Consider the following 20,969-nt stretch of genomic DNA (forward strand, 5'->3'; position numbering starts at 1 on the left):
AAAGAGACAGGGATACCTGAAGAATCACTACATACAACATATTCAATTATGATTTCTTAAAAAGTGATGACAGGTTATGAACACAAGAAAGTTCAATAACAAGCTTGGTGTTCAGTCAAATAATAAATCCTATACTTCCAGTAATAAGACTAGTATTTGTTTCACAGCAATTTAATCCTCAAAAATTCTAAGGATGAACACATTTTACTTTAGAAATAATCACCAACCTTTACTTATGCTTCAGACTTTGAGATTCTAAAGTGAATCATAAATATTTCATGTAAGTATTGTTCTGTGGTACCCATCTGGAAGAAGAGTATTTTCTCCTTCGTTGATTAAAACTTTATTGACCTTACTGTCTGTCAGGTTCTGCTAAGGGGATTTTTGCCAAGCAAATTTTTAATATTGTGCTTGCCAAAATGCATCAACAGATTCTGTAAAGGGTAATCGTAAAACCATGGGGAACATTTAATATTACAGCTAGGATCATGGCATTTACATTTTAACTTTTGCTTACTTTCAGATTTTCTGCAGTTACAATGGGAAAATGAAATGCAGACAACACAAACACCCTTGCATAAAACAGTGAAATGCCATAGTCCTGATAATTAAGGGATGTCATAGCCTTACTGACAGTATTTCCAAAGTGAATTTGCTTACTTAACTAAAAGTTTATGACAAAATTCTGCCTACAAAATCTCACCCTTTTTTCTTTTTTTCTGACAGACGAAGAACAATTTTTGGAAAGAGTCACCAGAATAAGATCATTGTAGAACCTAAGCTCTGAGCTCTGTGAGAGCTTCTGAGAAGGAGCCTAAGGGCCTTTCCTTGGTAGGAAGCACAAATGATTGACCACTAGGTTGCTGTGCAGGCAAGAGAGAATAGCGGTTCATGCCTGGCAAGGGCCAGCAGCTTCTTTCTGTACATCCTGAAATCCATCTAAAGAGAGGGCAGCAAAGACAGTTGCAGATAGGGGTAAGGTGGAATACAGCAGGACACCACAGGAGAAGACTTTGTTCTAGAAAAAAAAAAATAAAAAAAAAAAGAATCTTAAGGACCTCAGTCCTTAAGGCTAGATATGAAAAACAGGTTTTCAGATACTGTTACTGAATTGTATAGATGGTGTATATGTGAAAACTTTTGATAAAATAAGTATCTGTGCCTTAAGTGAAAAGTCTTGTTTCTTTCTAGCAGAAAGCACTCCACAAATATTGTTCTCTGTCTTGGGCCAACTCACACGATGTTTGACCTTTATCACTGTTCTGCCAGTATTCTTGAATAAACCATTTTCCAGAGAGAAATGGAAGTTCTCTGTTGAACAAATGGCTAATTGTGAGATACAAAGTCTTAACCATCAGTATTTGCGTCAGAGTCTATCAGCATATTACATACACTCTTATTTTCTTTCCCATCCCTTTAAAGCCCCAGGGCCCTTTCAGGCTTCATCTCTTCGTAAGGTATAATCTGATCCTACCCATATGTCTAATAATATTCTTTATCTGCCCAATTAACCTAAAAATGGTTATCTTCAAAGCAAGGGTGACCTGGAAAGACCTGATATTGTCCAGACTACCACACCTATTTGGGATGACTTACCAAAGAGTGAAATGTCATGGAGAATTTGGAAAACATGTCTAGTCTGGTGGTGCAACAGAACTCCAACACGGGTAGTGTAAAAAAAAAAAAAAAAAAATCCAATAAAGCCATTTACTTTGCTTTTATTATATAGAAATCCCATAATTTTCTCTTTAAATAACAGGCTTCCAGTAGGGAAAAAACAAAAAAAATTTCTTCCTGACAGAAAATAACAAAAGTCAAAAGGGTACAAAAAGGAGTATCACCACAGCAAAGGTCATATGATTGCAGTACTGTTTAAATTTAATGTTTAGATTTTATAAATGTTTGAGGCAGAGCAGACACATAGAAAGTGCACTAACTGGTATATAAACAAGACCATATGTATTATTTTTGTAGATCGATAGGTTCCACTAAATTTAAGTTAAACTGAAGGGGAAAACAAGAAGTCTTTGCTGAACTGTCCTTCCCAGGTAACTTGCGAAGAGCCCTTATTCCCCACTATCACCGATAGTACGAACTTCTAGCATTTCATATCTTCAAAGGGTCATTTATCTTTCCTTATACCTCTGTGAGTGATCCTTTTCTACTAAGTGCTATACAAACACAACACCTTACCAACTTCCAGCCACAAGACAAGAGTTAATCACTAGACTGACAGAAAAGGAAACTCAGCTACACAACGGGGCAATATTACCCAGCATGACAGGGGATGATCACGTTTCCGTACAGTCACACCAATGATTACAATATTGCGGAGGCAATCCAGAAGTAGTTCTGATTTATCTCAGCATAAGCCACTTAGCTTTTTGGGTAGTTTCTGCACTGCAGTGATAAAAATATACAATCCAGGTATTTTAAACACAGTTTGGACAAATATATGTACTTTTTATTGCAGGCATAGCAGCAACTGTACTTTACATGCAAAAGTAACATTCCTGAACTAACAGAAAGAAATAAAAAGTAAACATCTGGCCCACTACATATACCATTTAAAGAAAAATATTCTTTTTTTAAGATAACATTATTTGGTACTCCACAAGACAGAACTTCCTTTTTAAGTCTGCACCCTCCATGCTATATTTACTTACAGTTGTTACATTGACAGTCAGGAGGAGGTTCATCCTTATTCCCAAACCACTCTGCCTGAGGGACTTGACCAGTGGGGAACTACGGTGAACTAGAGGAGACAATGTGGCAACAAGCGTAGTAAAATAGCAGGATATACTTTACTTTAGTTAGTTTAGCAAGTGCTTCTGTCTTGTGGCAAGCCAAAAATACATAACCTGAGTTTCCATTAAAAAAAAAAAAAAAAAAAAAAATCACTTGCCTGTATGGAGTCTGTTACCATATCTGTTCAGAAAAATAGGTCACAGATATGTAAATAAGGAAATTAAATCAATAAAAATAATCTACTCTGCATCCATAATTTCTGACCCAAATAAGATGCTGACCTCTAGAGCTGTTAAATCTGCTAGTAGATGGCAAAGATCCAACAGTGGAAAAACTTATATTTGTAGGAACCACCCGTAAACAAATTTATGGTGACAAGCAAGCACCACAAAAATATTTATACATACAGATGTGTTGGAACAGCTGGTTTAGGTGACCTATTTTATTGTGTGCAGCAGCGGTGATTACCTCTGCTCTTACACTATATTTATGCCAATGTTCTTTTTTTCCTTAACACCACTCCACATCTATGATGACATAGCATTCTCTAGCACACCTGCCGCATACATGGATATATCCAAAGCTAGAATCAGGCTTTTCAATTATAGAGTAGATTCCTGCATCTGGGAGATCAGATCTGAGCCCAGAGATTATAATCCTTATAATAGAAACTTCAGTAACCTTCACAGGCCACGTGCTGATTCCTCCATATCCACCCTCTGAATCCTTCTCAGGGTCTGCAAGGAAATGGTGGTGTATCTGCAAGATTTAGTATATGAAAGACAAAACTCTGAATTATATTAATGTTTTTCACTGCTTACTGTAAGTTGTTGGGAAGCTTTGCCTGCTCTTCATAAATTCCCTCAATCAATCTCATACCATAAGCTGAGCTTTACAATACTTCAAGTTTAGTGGACTTCAAATTAATACACATGTAACTATTTGTATCATGATAAAACATTTTTTCTGCATTGCACTTTGTCAGCATCCCTTGTGATCCTGTTAATCTAATTCAAACACACAAACTGTTATCCTGCATTAGGACTTCATTCCAGCTATACTGAAGAGGTTTCATTTCAGCTGCTATTTGTTTTTATTAACAGAACTGCCTAAGAGCACTAACACTGGAAAAAAGCATCCATGTTTGCTCGGTATGCTACAAATTTGGAGAGTTCATACTTAAAGTGCAGACAGACAGGAATACAAGGAAACAGTGACACAATACGGGCAGCATGAAGTAATATAGCAGCCTAAGCACCACTGTTGCTCCACACATTTTTAAGATTTTGGGGTTGGTTTTTTTTTGTTTTGGGTTTTTTTTTTGGTAACAAGGTTTATTTAAAGGATACTACTGGAAGAGATAACATACTATAGCACTCATAGTTTTAGGGATTTCCTGCCATGTGAAAGACAGGTAAGCTTGAAATACAAGATTTTAGTGTCCAGGACCCAGCATCAGTTCATGGAATCACTTAGGTTGTAAGGGTGTCAGGAGCTGTCTAGTCCAATGCCCTGCTAAAAGCAGCATCAGCTCTGAATTGAGACCAGGTTGCTCAGGGCTTATTTGTTTGGGTATCAAACGTCTCCAAAGACACAGATTGCACAACCTCTTTGGACAACATGTTCCAATGCTTGATGGTCCTAACAGTGGTTTTCTTCCCACCTCCCAATATCGAGTTAGAATATCTCCTGTTTAATTTTTGACCAATTGTCTCTCTCTTGCTGTCCACCTCAATAAAGAGCCAAGCTCTTGTTTCCCAGTAGTCACGTACTGGGAGGCTACTGCTAGGTGTCCCTGAAGTCATATAATCTCCAGGCTGAACATGCCCAAGACTCCTGTTCCCACAGCCCCGAGAGCTGTTCGTCACCTTTGCTGCCAGGTTTCATGACTGGCTCATGTTTAGATCTTTGCTCTCCAGGGCCCCAAACATGAGCCAGACTTTGCATTAGTCCTTGTTGATTTTCATGAAGTTCCTGTTGATCCATTACACTAGTCAGTCTACAGTCCTCTGAATGTAAGCTCTGCCCTTGAGCATTATCAATTGCATTCCCCAGTTTTCTGTCACTCAAAAACTTGACAGGGGTGCATTATGTCTCCTCTACACCACTGATAAACATATTAAACAGGATAGGTCCCAGGATAGACCATCTGAGGAACTCCACTTCTAAATGGCCTTCAGGTACAATATGACCATTAACTACTACATTTTGAACCCAATGGTGCAGTCAGTTTTTCACCTCTCTCGTAGTCCACCTATCTAGAGTGTAGCACTGCAACATGCCAACACAGAGACAAAGGATGCTGCAGGAGACCATGTTGAAAACCTTGCTAAAGTCAAGGTAGATGGCAACCGCTGCTCTCCTCTCATCAACAAATCTAGTCATTCCATCATACAAGGCAGTCAGGTTAGTCAGGTGTAATTTGACTTTGATAAATCCTTTCTGGCTCTTCCCATTCACCTCCTTCAGGTTCCAGAAACAGTTTTCAAGAGGATTCACCTTGTGACCTTACTGGCAACTCAATAGAGGCTGGACCACTGAAACTGGGATGAAGAGTTGGAAAATGAATCAGAAGGATCTCAGTAGACTGGACAAACAGACTGACGGGAACCTCACAAAGCTCACTAAAACCAAATACAAAGTCCTGTAACTTCAACAGAATAGACAGAATAGAGAAGGAGAAAGAATCTTCTTAGAGACGCATATCAGAATTAAAAACAAGAATAGCTGCAAGCAACTGATTTAACTTTGAAATTAGCCTTGCAATGAGAAGCAAATTGGACCAGATCCCCAAAAATCTGTTCCACCCTTAATTATTTCATGATTCTATGACAGATAAATAAGAGCAACTAGAAATTGGCCAATCAAGGCAGGAGAAAATTTTTTTCCCTAGTAGCATTATGAAAGACACATGCAAGGTAAGAGCAGAGGAAAAAGTGTTTCATGATGAAATATCAGTAAGTATAATAATGAAACTCCTCTCATAAGAAAGGACATAATCAAGAATGAATATATTAAGTTGGAAGATGTAACTTTATGCAGTTGGTAAGTAAGTGCATGTAATAGGAAAATCTGGCTCATATTTATACGGGTTATTTATTATAGAATCTACTTTCTCATAAGAGATGAAGTAGCAGTACACTGTCAAGCATGACAGCAATTTGACTTTGATTCCCCTCTGGCACAAGCATATCTTGAAGCAGAGGAGGTAAGATCAATACAGGAAGCATATTCCCACCATTCAGCTGATGCGTCAACAAGCATTACCTCTCCACTTATTTCCATATTTCTCTCACTCCCCATGTGTGCTTGCATTACATAGATATCTGGTTTGGATGAGAGGCTTTTTCTAGGTTCAGGCTGCAAGATGATTAAAAAAAAAACAAAAAAACAACACACACCCCCCCCCAAAATCACAAAATTGAAAAAAAAACCCAAACAAACAAAAAAACCCCAAACACTGGACTATCAATCCAATACCACCATCTGAGATCTTCAGAGTAAAAAGCCCATTACCTGAATGTATACATTAGTAATTCAAAGTTGTAAGAACTGTTACTCAACTCATTTCTATTCTTTCCTATTCTAAAGCATGCATAATGCTATGAAAATATTAATAAAGCAACGTTATAATTTCTGCTTCTGTTTATGATATACATTTTACTCCTGATTTTTAGATGAAAGTATATAAGAAAAAAAAATGAATTATGAAAACATGATGATGAAAGATCTAGGTTTCTCACTTAGATGGTTTCTAACAAGCATGGTTCAATTTCTTACAAGGGAATCCTTATCTAACCAATGTAACATGAACAATTTACATCTGCTAAAGCTATATTCCTTATGAACTTATGCAATCATGGAGATATGCTGGCACCAGGGGCAAAAGGGAAACCTTCTGGACAAATTAATAAGGTGATATTGAAAAAAGGGAAATTTTAGAATCTCCTAGGGAAAACATGTTTTTACTTACTATTTATTCTGTAGCAAACTGCAAATAAGACACTTGCAGAAAAATTATAGGGAACCTTCTTAAATGTAAGAACATACTTTTTCTCCATCTTTTCAAACATAACTTCACAGAAAAGAAAATTCTCTCTAAAGACAGAATTAAAAAAAAGTGGCTTTGTCTCCAATAAGGGAAAGAGTTCTTTAAGATTACATTGCAACAATAGATTTAATCCTACTGAAGAATGTTTTTATTTCTGTTAATCTTAATGATATATAGTTTAAGAGTTGGAAGTTGGACAGGGATATAAGCTCAGCTGATGAAAAAGGCTTTCATTTATATTTCATTGTGAAGAGGTGGAGTCCCATCTGCCTAGTGTGTTATATTTGAAACTTACCTATTTAACAGTGTTACAAATATTTCTTAGCAGAGTTCACGATATTTATCCATTAACTTTCATTTCATTTAAAAGATTTAAGCTTAGATATGGCTGAGCTTTTAAGTGTTAAAATATTGGAAACTGACAGAAAGCATTTGGAGAACAAAATTCAATACCTGGTATACGTTAACAGAAAGTCTCAAATACCATAGCCTTATTCTCTGCTGATTCCCCAACACAAACTTTAATTTTAACATTTTGAAGTTAATACATTCTGCTGGGGTATGGTTGATTTGCTGTCATTTTAAAATAGTCTCTGTAAGCCTTATGGGAAAGTTCAGGAATCATTCTGAAGTTTTATGTGTTAATTTTAATTCTATTTGTTAAATTTACATTTGTAATCCCTAGTAGGGAAGGACATATTTTAATAAACAATATACTTTTGGAGAATTTTGTGATACTTTGTTGGTTTGCATAGGTACCACTAAAAAGAAAAAAAGTTAATGACACTATGGGATTGTCTAATTTTCTTTCAAAATCTTTTATAGAAACATCCATCAACAGAGTGTGCACATTGGCTAAGGATACTTGAAAGAAGAGAGAAGTTAAGACTGTATTTACTAGGGAGGGAGCAGGTGATGATAAATTGTGTTTTTCAACAAGTTCTTGCATCTTTCTATACCTCTGGCTATGTTTACATGGACTGCTTAACTCACTTTAACTCCAGAAAAATACTTTACCTCCTCACAGTCACTCAAGCCAGGACCTTCCAAGGCCATTGGAAACTCTGTTGGTATGTCAGCTCCTGAGTGTGAAAATTTCCTAGCCACGCCGTTTCAGTCCCCAAAGAATCATGTATGAAACTACTCCACCATTGATGTGAGCAGGCTTACTGTGTGACAAACTATCAATCCAGGTTAAAGTTTAGCCTGTATGAAAACTGACAACATAGTTAAGAGCTGTGAGATAAGTGCATGTCAACAGAGCTCCTTCACATTCCCAAAAGCAATTTTTTATATCACACAGAAATAACACGAAGGGTGGGATTAAGGTACCTAAAACATGTACATCTAGCACAATTTCAGGGGACCAGAGGCAGCAGATACAACAGGGTATGTGTTACCATAGACCTGAGTCCAGGAGGGACAGCAGGAGGCCATCCAGAGTGCAAGAGGACATCTAAGGTGACTCTATGGTTACATATGCAAATAGCTTCTCTGCTGTCATGGAAGAGTTTGGAAAGAAATTTAGGACCCTTCAGTTTTTGAGAACATATCTAAATAAAAGCTTTTGTTTAAGATAAAACTGATACTGGGATGTGAAATACCCTTCAGCAAAGATTGTACAGATTCAACAGCTCTTAAGTCTTTCTGAAAACCATGTACTCTTTACTTCTCTCAGTTGATCCAGCTCTTTGCTTTATTCCTGGAGGTCAGCTTCTTCATCTTTGGACTCACAGTGGGAACCTTCCATCTTCTTTGAAACTGTCACCTAGTCCTAAACTGAAAAGAAATTCCTTCCTCTTCCCAGTTCTAGCACGACACGACTGCTGCAAAGAATAAATAAGCACAGCAAAGTCGCCTATAATTGTGGGTTCCTGAGCTTAGAGAGAAATGTCTGAATATCTCTGGTTAGACCTTTGCCACTTGCATATATTTTTCATAGCATTATTCTATATACAGTGTTCACTGGACTGCTACAATAAAATATATTAATTTCTCCTTGTAACAAGTATTTCTTTTTTATGTTTGGTATTTACACAACTACTACCAAGTAATCCTACATGTTTATATACCATTTCTTTGTCTTGGTCAGAAGCTAAAGGAAAAGAAGACAAAGGAAAAGAAAAAAAAAAGAAAAGAAAAGAGAGAGGCTGGAGTAGTGTTTAACAGGAAAAGTTTTACACATGAAAGCACAGCTACGATTTTTACTGCAGATTCACAATCCATTGTAGTCTTAGTACATCATAAAAGTATTTTAGCCTTTTTGAGCTCAGTGGTTAGTTTCTGTAAAAAGACTGGGTTACTTCAGGCTGAATTCTGCTCTAAAAACAGGTTTAATTAGTGGTTACACTGTCTTGTGTTGTAAGATACAGATTTGGGTGATTAAGCCTTAACATGAGTATAGCTGTACTGGGTCAGACAAAGGTCCACCTACCAATATATCCTGTCTCTGAGTGTACATATTGCGGGGGCTGGGAGGAAAAGAAAAAAAAAAAGGGGGGGGGGGCAGACATCCTGTGACACTTTACCCCCTACATTTCCTCTGATATAACAACAATGGGCAACCTGAGGACTTTGAGTCACAGGTTTTATCTTTGTGTTTATCAGCATCTAATGAATATTTCTTCCATAGATTGCAGTAATTGATTTTTAACTCATCTAAACTTTTATCATACGTATTATTCCACGGCAATAACTTGCACAATTTAATAACACTTTCTGTGGAAAAAAAAAATATACCTATTTCTTACTCTTTGACTTAAATCTGCTTAAAATTTCATTTAGCTCTGCCTTGTTTCTGTGTCATGAGAAAGAATGAATAACCGTTCTCCTACTCACTCACTGCCGTGGTGCTCATTATCCATTTCTTATTCAGTCCAAAGCATCCAAATCTGTTTCACTTTTTCTTATGCAGAAACCATTTCACACTATTTATCATACTTGTTGCCCTTTTCTGTACCTTTTCCATTTCTAATATTTTATTATTATAAACAGAACTGCAAATAGTATTCAAGATCTGAGGACAACATGGATTTACACAGCAGCATAATGATATTTTCTGCTTTCCTCTCAATTCTTTTCCCAGTTCTCAAAACTCTATTTACTTTTCTGACCACCACTAAACATTGAGCTGCTGTTTTCAGGGTGTGATTATATAATGACTCCAAGATCTCTTTCCTGAATAGTAATAACTAATTTAAAGATATTCACTGTATATGTAGAGATGGATTGTTTTTCCAAGCAGCATTACTTTGCATTTGTCAAAAGTGAATCTCACTTCCCCATTTATCACCAGTCATTTTCAAAAAATGCACCCTGTGTTCTTCATTCAGATTCCTCACTTAATATTCTGAATAAATTTAGCATTATCAGCAAACCTTATCACCTCACTCCCCACTTCCCTTTCCAGATCATTTGTGAACAGTCTGCTCCAGCACAAACCCCTATGGAAATCTACCAGTCATTTTCAGCCATTGTAAAAACAGTCTGAAAAGGGTCCTCTTGATTCAATTATCTACCAATGAAAGGATGTTCCCTTCTATCAAATGAGAGCTGTGTTTATTTCCTTATGCTTACATGTTTTGGTAAGTACATGAAGTTGGTTCGCTCCCTGATGTCTTGCGTGCCTGCTCCTCTCCAGTCATCCCACAGCAACCATTCCAGTTGGCTTCTGGGATCCAAAATAAATAAGCCAGCTTGCTCCTTCTGAAAAATGAAATTGGACTTGGAAACCAGAAAGGTCTATTTTGAACTCTATACCCTACAGACAACATGGATTCACTCCACATCTGATTTCAATCAAGACCCTCCCTCAGCAGTGCAGCAAATGTTGGTTTTCACATTCCCTTGACCACTGTCCTGTGCACATGAGCATATCACTGGTGAAAGCTTGCCATTTGCGAAGTCTGCACACCACTCTCTTCAAGTCAGAAAGATGCAAGGACAGAAACAGAATAACTTAGGGTCACAGTAGAAAACAAACAGCTCTGGTTTCCCTGCATAAATATCTCAAAGACCAAAAAGTTCTTCCCCCAACAATTCAAGAAGACGGATATCAACCAGGTGCTGACAGCTACCAATACAGGATTGAACAAAGTTTGATGTAAGTTAGTATCTACGTACAGAGATGGTGTAAACCAGTATGCCAGTGGTGTTTGTCAGAAATTTTTGATCTGTACTGAGCTCCACCATACAGGCAAGCATCTTTTTTTTCAAAACCTTCAGGTTCTTAGCCTGGGCCTACATGTGAAGCTTGTGGAAACCCAGAGCCAAGGGTCATCAGATGTGAGGTGAGGGTCTAAGAAAGGGACTCAGCTCTGGAGGAATCATTTTCGTATGTTCTGCCACTGTCTCAAGGTGTCAGATGTACCATTCTGTGAAACTGCCTCTCCAGCACAGGAGAGGAAGTTTAGATTGGCCAAGTGTCTTCATTTATTGCATTTGTCTGGTGTCAGCAAAAGATGAAGAGGGAAAAATACAGCCTGCCTGAGCCTAGCAGATACACAGAGCAGTCAGTATTCGGCATACAGATAAGCACTAGAAGAATTATAGCGGTATATTAAACCGTATATTACAATTTGTTTAGCAGTACAAAACCAGCAACCTTTCCCCCAATACCATTATAAGGTATGTGAAGCCTGTTTCTTCAGTGATTTCACTTCTAGATCCAGAGTGATAAGTAAACGTGATCAAGCACAATAAATGATGGTGTACTTCTTGATCCCACTTCCAATTATTCTTCATTCAATTTCATTGACATAAGGTAAAGGCCTGGTAGATGTAACAGCTCATCATCAATATCTGTGCTGAGAAGGGAATGAAGATAATCTCATTCCCAGTCTATGCTATAACACTGTACTAAAATCAGTCACTGATTACTGTGGCCATTTTTTTCCCCCAGTATGCACCCTGCTCTACATCTCACTGACAGTTTGTATTGTTGTCACCTAGGTGTCCCTGGTTTTCCTCTAGACTCTTCCTAACTTTGATTTCACACTTTAGGCTATTTGCATAGGAAATTGAACATGCTCTATGATAGTAGAGAAATACTAAAATCAGGTGGCGGGGAAAAAAAAAAAAAAATCTCCTTGCAGATATCAAAATACCTGTGTGAAACCTTCCTCAAACCTACCCCTTTAACAGTTTCATTTCCTCATTTAGGAAAAAAGCAAGCAAATGCACAGGTACCTTTCAAAGGGTAGCCTAACTAAGAACTATGATGATGTGCTTACTCAGGTAACAAGAGATAATTCATGAAATATCAGGAGAGCATGGTGGAATTCAAGTTTCTAACTGGGGCTTCCTGCATGCAGAAAACAATGAATTTAAGTGACCCTTAGAGCAGGTAATCCATTTCAGAAATACCACAGTACAGATCTCATCACAGCTGAAACTACTTCAGCCTATAGTCAGAAGTACCAGCTGCTGCCACTCCCTTTCTATGTGTTTTAGACACCACATCTCTGTTTCTAATGCTGCTCTTACAGAGGCTTTTTTATATTGCTTTGAGTACTGAATTTTTTTAAATCTAGGAGCTGTGTTAGAGTGGTAAACATGAAAAGATATTCCAAATAAACTGGTGGTGCAGAAAACTATGTATAGGTTATCCACATAGTCTAATAAAGCCATGTAAATATCTTGGGTTTCTGCAATAAGATTGTCAGTTCGTTATATTTTCAGTTTATGTTACCATTGTTCAAAATCTTTTGTTTGCAAGCTAGATCTTTGCTTCACACATATATGCCTGCACGCATATAGCCCCACAGTTAGCAATGAGAAGAAACACCTGTAATTAGAACAAAGCATTTCAAGCTCATCTCACTCCCCAAAAGGCAGTTACGTAAAAGCAGGAATTCCATTAGCACATCTGTGTGAGGCAGCATTTATACCTAGGTAGTGTCACATACTGCACGGGAGAAAAGCACAACACGTACTGAAAATACATAACCTTGACTTTTCCCCCACAATCAATGCATGTCTCAGTTTGAGCTTGAAAACTTACTTTGGAGACCAAACATGTTCAGCAAACTGAGCATTTTACCATTAGCACTCCTTTGATATGCACACAAGTATCTCTGAACAAAATATAGCGGTAGGCTCTACACCTGGAAAAAAATTAGTTTCAGGCAAATGAAAGTAAGCAAAGGATAAACTGCATTATTAAAGCCTTCAGTACCCTGCATTCAAATGAACCATCATATATTAGGGACTAATAACTAGCTCACCTGCAAAAATCCTGGTAAGATGCAATGCCAAGACTCTACTCAGATGAGGATGGCCCCACTAAGCTACTTGCTGCTGGCCTCAGACACTTTGATACTGATTCAAACTATTAGAAACAAATGTCCCTGCCAGTCTGCAAAGCTAAGGAAGTCAGAGAGCAACAGGAGTTGCATATACAGCAACCAGGTTCTATCGGAAGCAGGGGGAAATCAGCATGAAAACAGCTCTGTGCAAATCAGGCTATTTTTTCAGCTTTGCAGGGAAATCTCTGTAGAAAACAAGCAGTGAAACAACCCTGTATTTATTTATTTATTTTTACCAGGACGAATGCATTAAGAACATAAAGTAGATATGCAGAAGGTTTTCTCTCCTTTATCAAACATCTCATTTAAATTCTAAAGCACAGCAGACCTTCATTAAAATTCAATTGTTGCCAGGAGTTTCAGTGACAGAACTGTGACAGCTGAAGATAGGGACACTCTTAGTGAGGTGGTCCAAGCTACATTGAAGATTCTTGCTCTCAGAAACATGGAGTTTGATCAGTTGGGTTTTTTTTCTCCCCCCCATTGCACTGAATGTTGCGAAAGTAGATTTGTGATTAGACTGGACAGCCTTTCAAGCTAGTACTCCCTCCCTGCATATTCAGATCACTTGGGAACAAAAGCCAAAATAAGCACAAAAAGGTCCACAGGACTACTCAAATAGCAAGAAAGACATAGACAATAGTACCTTGGGCAAATACCTGGTAAACAAAGTAGTGAGAAGGACTAAGAAAAGAAATACAAAGAAACATATATAGCAGTACTAAGCCCTGACGGAGCCCTTCCATCTTATTTCTCTTAGTCCATAGCCTTTACCTGTCTCTTTGTCTGGTTTCTATCTCTGTTGTCCCAGGAGCCAGATTCCCGCTACCAATTAGGCTCATTAGGATATCCTGCAAGGCTCTGCCATTGCCCAATTAAACTAGTTGCCTGATTGCAGACAGAAATGCAGGTGACTCTTCCTGTCTGAAGTCTGGCAAAGATTGCAAAATGATCTCACTGTATATAGCAGAGAGAGTGTTAACTGCTTAGGTGCTAGGCATGGCACTGACTCAGAAAACAATCTTCTTTTGAGAAGTAATTGCTTAATGTATATATGGCTACTCTTAACTGGGGTTATGTATTCCTGCCTTTAGTCCCATCTTGAAAAGTAAATCACAAGTCCTTTATACCATCAACAACTGTTATGCAAACAAAATAATAAATAAATGAATAAATAAATAAATAAAGGAATGAAAGCAGCCATAAATGCCGCCTTCTCTTGCAATGCAGACCTTGATTTGTGCATTGCTAACAATCTGTAAATTATTCTAATCATTATATATTAACCGATGAAAGTCAAACTTTGCCCAAAATATAGGTTAGAATTAAATAAGTATAAATCATCCATGTCCTCGTTTCAGCTGGGATAGAGTTAATTTTCTTCCTAGTAACTGCTATAGTGCTGTGTTTTGGATTTAGTATGAGAATAATGTTGATAACACACTGATGTTTTAGTTGTTGCTAAGTAGTGTTTATACTAGTCAAAGACTTTTCAGCTTCCCATGCTCTGCCCGGTGCACAAGAAGCTGAGAGGGAGCACAGCCAGGACAGCTGACCAAGACTGGCCAAAGGGCTATTCCATACCATATGACATCATGCTCAGTATATAAACTGGGGGGAGTGGGCTGGGGGGCACTGATCACTGCTCAGGGATGGGCTGGGCATCGGTCAGTGGGTGGTGAGCGGTTGTTTTTCCTGGGTTCCCTCTCTCCTTCTCCTCCTTTTCATTACTATTATTGTTATTACTATAAAATAATAATAATAATAATAGTAATAATAATAATAGTAATAATAATAATAATATTTCAATTATTAAGCTATCTAAATCCATGTGTTTTCTTACTTTTGCTCTTCCAATTCTCTCCCCCATCCCACTGAGGGGGTAGGGTGAGTGAGGGGCTGTGTGGTGCTTGGTTGCTAGCTGGGGTTAAACCACGACAATCCCAAATAACAAGCCTCCTGCAACTAAAGTAAAAATCAGGGCTAAGAAAATGTGCACTAAAATTGATATAGTACTTTCTAAAAAAAAATAAATGTCTAAAGCACTACAAAGTGCATTTAAATGGACATATATTTTGTCATCACTGTCAAAATAAAGGTATACCAAAACTGCTGGAGATTATCATTAAAATATAATGATGAAAATTTCAACACCACAGGTTTCCAGTAAAGCTGGAGTTTTTGAATGGAAAAGATTTGAAAAGGCATACTATGAATGACAGCTTTGAGAATCCCTGTTCTGAAACATTTTGCACCTTTGTCATTTTTTTCCTGTTCAGTGCAAAATTCATAACGTCAAAGAGAACGAATATATAAGACATGATTAGACAAAATGACTGTGCTTAAACTGCAGAAATAGACGTGTTTTGAATTCTAATTTCTTCCACTTCTCAAGTATAATTTGTCTTATTATTTGAAAGTGGAAAAGATTAAGTTACTCTTAAGTAAATAGAACTCATCAGCCCTACAATACTTATGTTTAGACCTGCTTCTAGGCTTTGATGAAATTTATTTTTATTGCTTTTATGCTGTCATTTTAAAGCAAAAGTGCTTAATTATTCCCCAACATCCTGGGAGTTTGTGTTGCGAATTTCATGCTATTTGTTTTAATCCTTTTCTTTCAGATATTCCAACATCCTTTTCCTTAGAACATATTATCTTTGATGTATCAGGGAACACTTTTATGACAAGTGTCCCTCTACTAGTGCCAAGAAAGATGACAGGATAAACAAGAACTGTTCCAATACTGATCTCTGACTACCCTATAGCACGATACTTTCTCTTTTCATGTCACCTCTTGCTGTCTCTCCTGGAGTCAACTCCTTATCCATACTTCATTATCACAGTCTAATAATTACACATCCTCCTCCCAGAAAGCAGGGTAAATAAGGAGGACCCTGGGAACTACCAACCAGTCAGCCTTACCTCAGTGTCCAGTAAAATCATGGAGGAGATCCTCCTGGAAATTATGCTGAAGCATATGAAGACAGGGATGTGATTAGAAGACAGCCAACATGGCTTCACCAAGGGCAAATCATGCCTGACTAGTCTTAGTGGTCTTCTACAATGGAGTGACTGCATCAGTGGACAAAGAAAGAGCTACATGTGTCATCATACCTGGACTTCCATAAGGCCTTTGATATGGTCCCCCACAACATTCTCGCCACTAAATTGAAGAGATATGGGCTTGATGAATGGACTGTTTGATGGATAAGGAATTGGCTGCATGTCTGCAGCCAGAGTTGCAGTTAACAGCTCAATGTCCAAATGGAAACCAGTGACAAGTGGTGTCCCTCAAGGGTGTGTACTGGGACCATTACTATTTAATATCTTCATCAGTGACATAGACAGTGAGATCGAGTGCACCTTCAGCAAGTTTGTGAATGACACCAAGCTGAGCGAAGCAGTTGATAACACTAGGGGGAAGGGATGCCATCCAGAGGGACCTTGACAGACTTGAGGAGTGGGTCTGTGTGAACCTCATGAATTTCAACAAGGCCAAGAAATAGAAAATATCCATATATTACTGGAATCCTAATTCTTTTACAATGTGCCTGGAAATTTCTATATGGCTTCTCTTCTGTGATAAACAGTGAAGTCAAGCCTGAGTCCTCTGAGGACAAGAAGAAATGAAGATAAAGGACATAAAGAAATAGTTCCAATTATCTTCTTTGGGTTTTGTTGGGGTTTTTTCCTGCCAGAGGTCTTAAAAATTATGTTGTTTTTAAGGATTTTCTTTTAACATCTACCCTTTACTTTGTATGTATTTATTTATTCCCTAGTGTTCAGTTAGAAGTGTGTTTTTATCTCCTGTACAAATATCTTAGGAATAAGTGTTTCCACCAAAAAGACTTAAGCATCTCTGTCAACATATTGATGAGAAGAAATCATAATATATTCCTGAGGAGTAATTATTAACGCTTTAAGAATATAGCAAATCTTTATCAGGTCAACAAATCTACAATATAGTATTGCTTGTAACAGGGTAACACAATATTAAGTAAAACAAATATGCTTTTATCATTGAGGATTATTCAAGCATGGTATCTAAGTATCTGCATTGGTAGTAGCATTATTGTCATGTTACCATTTAAATTAATTTATTTCTGTTCTTTACACTGTGTTACTGGAAGGGTGTACTCTATATGCAGCTGTGAGGCAGCACTGAAACGCCTATTGCCACCGGCTGGCTGGAGTGACTGAACAAACTAATGTACTTAGATTGTCTTAAGCAAAAAGTATAATAAAAGTATACCTACCAATTTTGGCGGGCTTTTTGGCCTAACACTCCCCAAAACTATGCCACTTTTAGCCATCTGTCCACATAAACATGGAAAATTTATATTAGGCTTCCAGGCTTGGCACTTTTTATGTAACTTGACATAAGGATAATGCCCGTTGAGGCTAAGCCTATATGTAAAAGACAAGGCTTATGGGCATAAGTCCATATTACAAAACTCTGTTCAAGACTTCAATTAGTGTTGAATAAACAGCTATAATAGAAATTCAGATTAGAACAAACAAGTTCTGTTCACATCAGTCTAAAGCAAATCTGATCATTTGGGTTTTTGGCCATACTCTCAGCTCCTGTTAGCTGTTTAGACTAGGACTTCAGCTCCAACATGAGTGTAGGAGCACTGTGCAGCCTCTCTGATAGCTGCTTCTGCTTCATTCCACTCTGGGAAGGATGGCTTACAGGACCAGTGTGACAGTGGTTGATGCCAGTCACCTTGGCATTTGATACACTGTATGGCTAACTCCACATTCTGAGGGATTTGACAAATATTACAATGTCAAGAGCTTTGAGGACCTTCCTGATGTTGTTTACAATATGTCAGAGGAAGCAGATGTTAGAACTGCCCTATGTCATGACTTCTGTCTATCGATGTCTTGATGTCAGGTTGTTTCTGCCTGAAATATTCCAGTACGATCTCATTATCTTCTCACAAATAGAGGGCCTGGTTCTGAAAACTGCTGAGTGCCTTCAGTTTCTCAAGTTCAGTTTCAGTGAAGTTCAGGAAATACTAAACTTCTCTAGGATACCGGGGTTCAGTTAACCAGGGCAATTCTCTACCCATAACAAAATGTATTGACAGAGACCATAAATTTGATTAGAAGATCCTTGCCTGACAGCATTGTTCAACAGATACGCTGACGATGCACAGAAGATTTTACAGACACATTTATTCAAACTACAGGATCAAGTAAACAAATAAAATAGACTATTCAGCTGTACTCAAGTTTATGCAAAAGGCATAAGTAATGTGTTCTGTGCTTGGAAATGAAACAGATGCCTACACTGTGTTTTCAAGAGCAATTTACAAACAGTAGAGACTATACGTGAACATTAGCATGAAAAGTCCAATTGTGTTCATTCTGAACAAGACTTCTTTCTACAATTAGAAAGAGATACTGTACTAATGAATAGTTACAGCAGCAGAAGGTTGTTTGATTAAAAAAGCCAATGCAGAAGCAAACAGAGCCCAGCCTTTTAGCCCCCCTCACTGAGTTTCATGTTATACCCACCTTTAAGACACTGAATAAATTTATCAAAATTCTTCTGCTGAAACAGCAAATATAGACATACTAACATCCTCTGTGCGCAAAGAGGTTCTTTAAAAACCTTTTATTATAATGAATGTAATATTGTGACTTTGCATTTGACCATCTTACTAGAAATTCTGTTGTAAAACAATAGAAAAAATGAGCATTTGCCTTTATTACGTGTTAGGAAACCTATGTATATTTTGCTCTGTGACTGCTTATCTTTCACATTTTAATAACTTAGATTAAAAGTTTACCTACCTGCTGTTCTAATATTCAGCTAATAGTTTTCATTAAAAAAAGAAAAAATAATATTTATTTTGCTCTTATACAGTTTCAGTATCCGAGCAACCTAAAAAGTATCACCTCTCTTGAATAAGAAGAGTGGAGTAGTGGAATTTTAAGGTTTCTACTAACATATAAAAAGCAATAAGAACAATCTTGTTAATGTCTAACTATAGCTCTAAACTATTTTTTCCTAAACTGTGTCTGGTAGGCCTTATCTATTTTAAGAACCACAGACCGAATTATCTAAAATAAGGGACACCAACACATCTACCTTTGGCTCATTAAAAAGCTTCTAATTCAAACCTTCCAAGCAAAAAGCAATAAATGTTGCTTTTCCAGCTTTTTTATTATTACTATTAGTTCATTCCACCTGCAGGGTATCTATAAATGAAATATTTTTTAATACTGCTGTAGGATTTCTTTTGCATTCTCCAACCTAGCAGCCTGAATCTGACCTTCTCACTCATGAAAGTACCTACATCCCCTACTTCTCTCAGTGAGCTGTTTGGGAACACCATGACTTGTAGAGTAAATAATGTTCAACATCTGCAACTGTGTCAGAAAATGGGATCAAGAAGAGAAATTTTTAAAATATAGTATCACTATCATATAAAGATGATTAATTTTCTTAAATCATGAAAATTTACCTTGATCCTGAAATGAGTAAAACCTTTATTACAAGAAGAACTTTCTGGATTAAATAGTTATGCACATGAAGTGCCCTACTGGCTTCATGTTTATAAGATTCAGCCAGAGCAAGGTATGCTAGAGTGTGGTTCACTGTCGATCTGAATGTTTTTCTGGCATGCCAGTGGTAGGACATGGTGAGAAAACAGAAGGGCTTTACCTAAGGATCTAACATTTTAAGTATGGTTCTTCTGTAAGATGAAAGGATGTAGGAGGTCTTCTCCCTTATACTCTGTTCTTGTTAGAAAAAGAGAGTCCATCACTAAGATTTCAGAGTGTCAGAGCAAACTCAGAGGCAAAGATCCACACTGGAGGTTTGAAAGAATAGTGCCTGTAGCATTTAGTTGGCTACACAGAATGAAAATGCAAAAGTTTCCAGTTTCTTCTTTGTTTTCTTTAATTATTCTGTGAATTAAGATACGTAGTTACATTTAGTCTACTCGTGTTTAGCTTTACTTTCCTTTTCTGTTTCTATTAACTAATACATTATGTTTTAAAAGAATTTAGGTGACATCTTTTTTAAGAAAGACTTCATCATCCATGTTTTGGTTTAAAGGTGGTTTTAATTATCTGGAAGTTTGGTAATTTTTTTGGCTAAAATGATAGTGAATAATTAAAAAAAAAATTTCACTCCCTCCTGTTAGTTTGGGGTTTTTTTCATGGTCAATTTACTGGAGAGTTCATTGTGTGCAACACAGTAGAACTAAACTATCCATTTTCATTCTGTCCTGTTGCCCTGCTTGTCCAAAACAGTAGAAAAAATGGCTCCCATGGCTTGTTTTTCTTCCTACAGAAGAAAACTAGGGAAATATGAAAATCTTCTTAGAACAACATATATTTTGTAATTTTCCTGAACCAGGGACACATTAAAATTTTGGAGAAAAGAACTGCTTGTCCTTCTGAGGGTGAGAATTTTTTTCTCACCTGCAACAGGTAATGGGGATGCAAAGACCAGTGTTCAAGATGATAATGCCTTATGTATCCTGATGTGCACCACACCTTGAATAGCACAAGATTTTGGCAACCTGGACACGGTCTATGTATCTGAGAGGCTTAGGAACACTCGAGGATAGTTACCTGCTAGCTAAGTCACTCACTCTGACCCCAACTATGTTGAAGTTATTACAGTGGCATGGTGAAATGTGTAATAAAATAGATTTCTGGTGTGGGAAACCATTGCAGAAACAATAAATGCAAACCATATAGGAATAAGATCCTGTAGAAAATGCAATAATAATGCTACTGCTTTTCTGTAGTATTGATCTCTTCCTGTGGTCTTCTCTGTAGACTTACTTCATTGGAAATATTTAAGACATGGAATATTTTATTGTGGTTGAGCACTGACT

At 37.4% G+C, this 20,969-nt stretch overlaps 1 long non-coding RNA gene across 1 annotated transcript; it reads right to left on the reverse strand.

Annotated features, from left to right (window-relative positions):
* Positions 1–302: 302 nt before the first annotated feature.
* On the reverse strand, positions 303–14,013 carry LOC148057399 (uncharacterized). Its single transcript, XR_015699669.1, has 3 exons — positions 13,879–14,013; positions 10,376–10,504; positions 303–1,018 (listed from the first exon to the last, which is right to left on the reverse strand). It is a non-coding gene; the product is annotated as an uncharacterized LOC148057399 (long non-coding RNA).
* Positions 14,014–20,969: the final 6,956 nt, after the last annotated feature.

This window comes from Nipponia nippon, unplaced genomic scaffold, assembly GCF_047370975.1.
Source record: "Nipponia nippon isolate SJK-2023a ecotype South Korea unplaced genomic scaffold, ASM4737097v1 scaffold_1, whole genome shotgun sequence".
Taxonomy (NCBI): Eukaryota; Metazoa; Chordata; class Aves; order Pelecaniformes; family Threskiornithidae; genus Nipponia; species Nipponia nippon.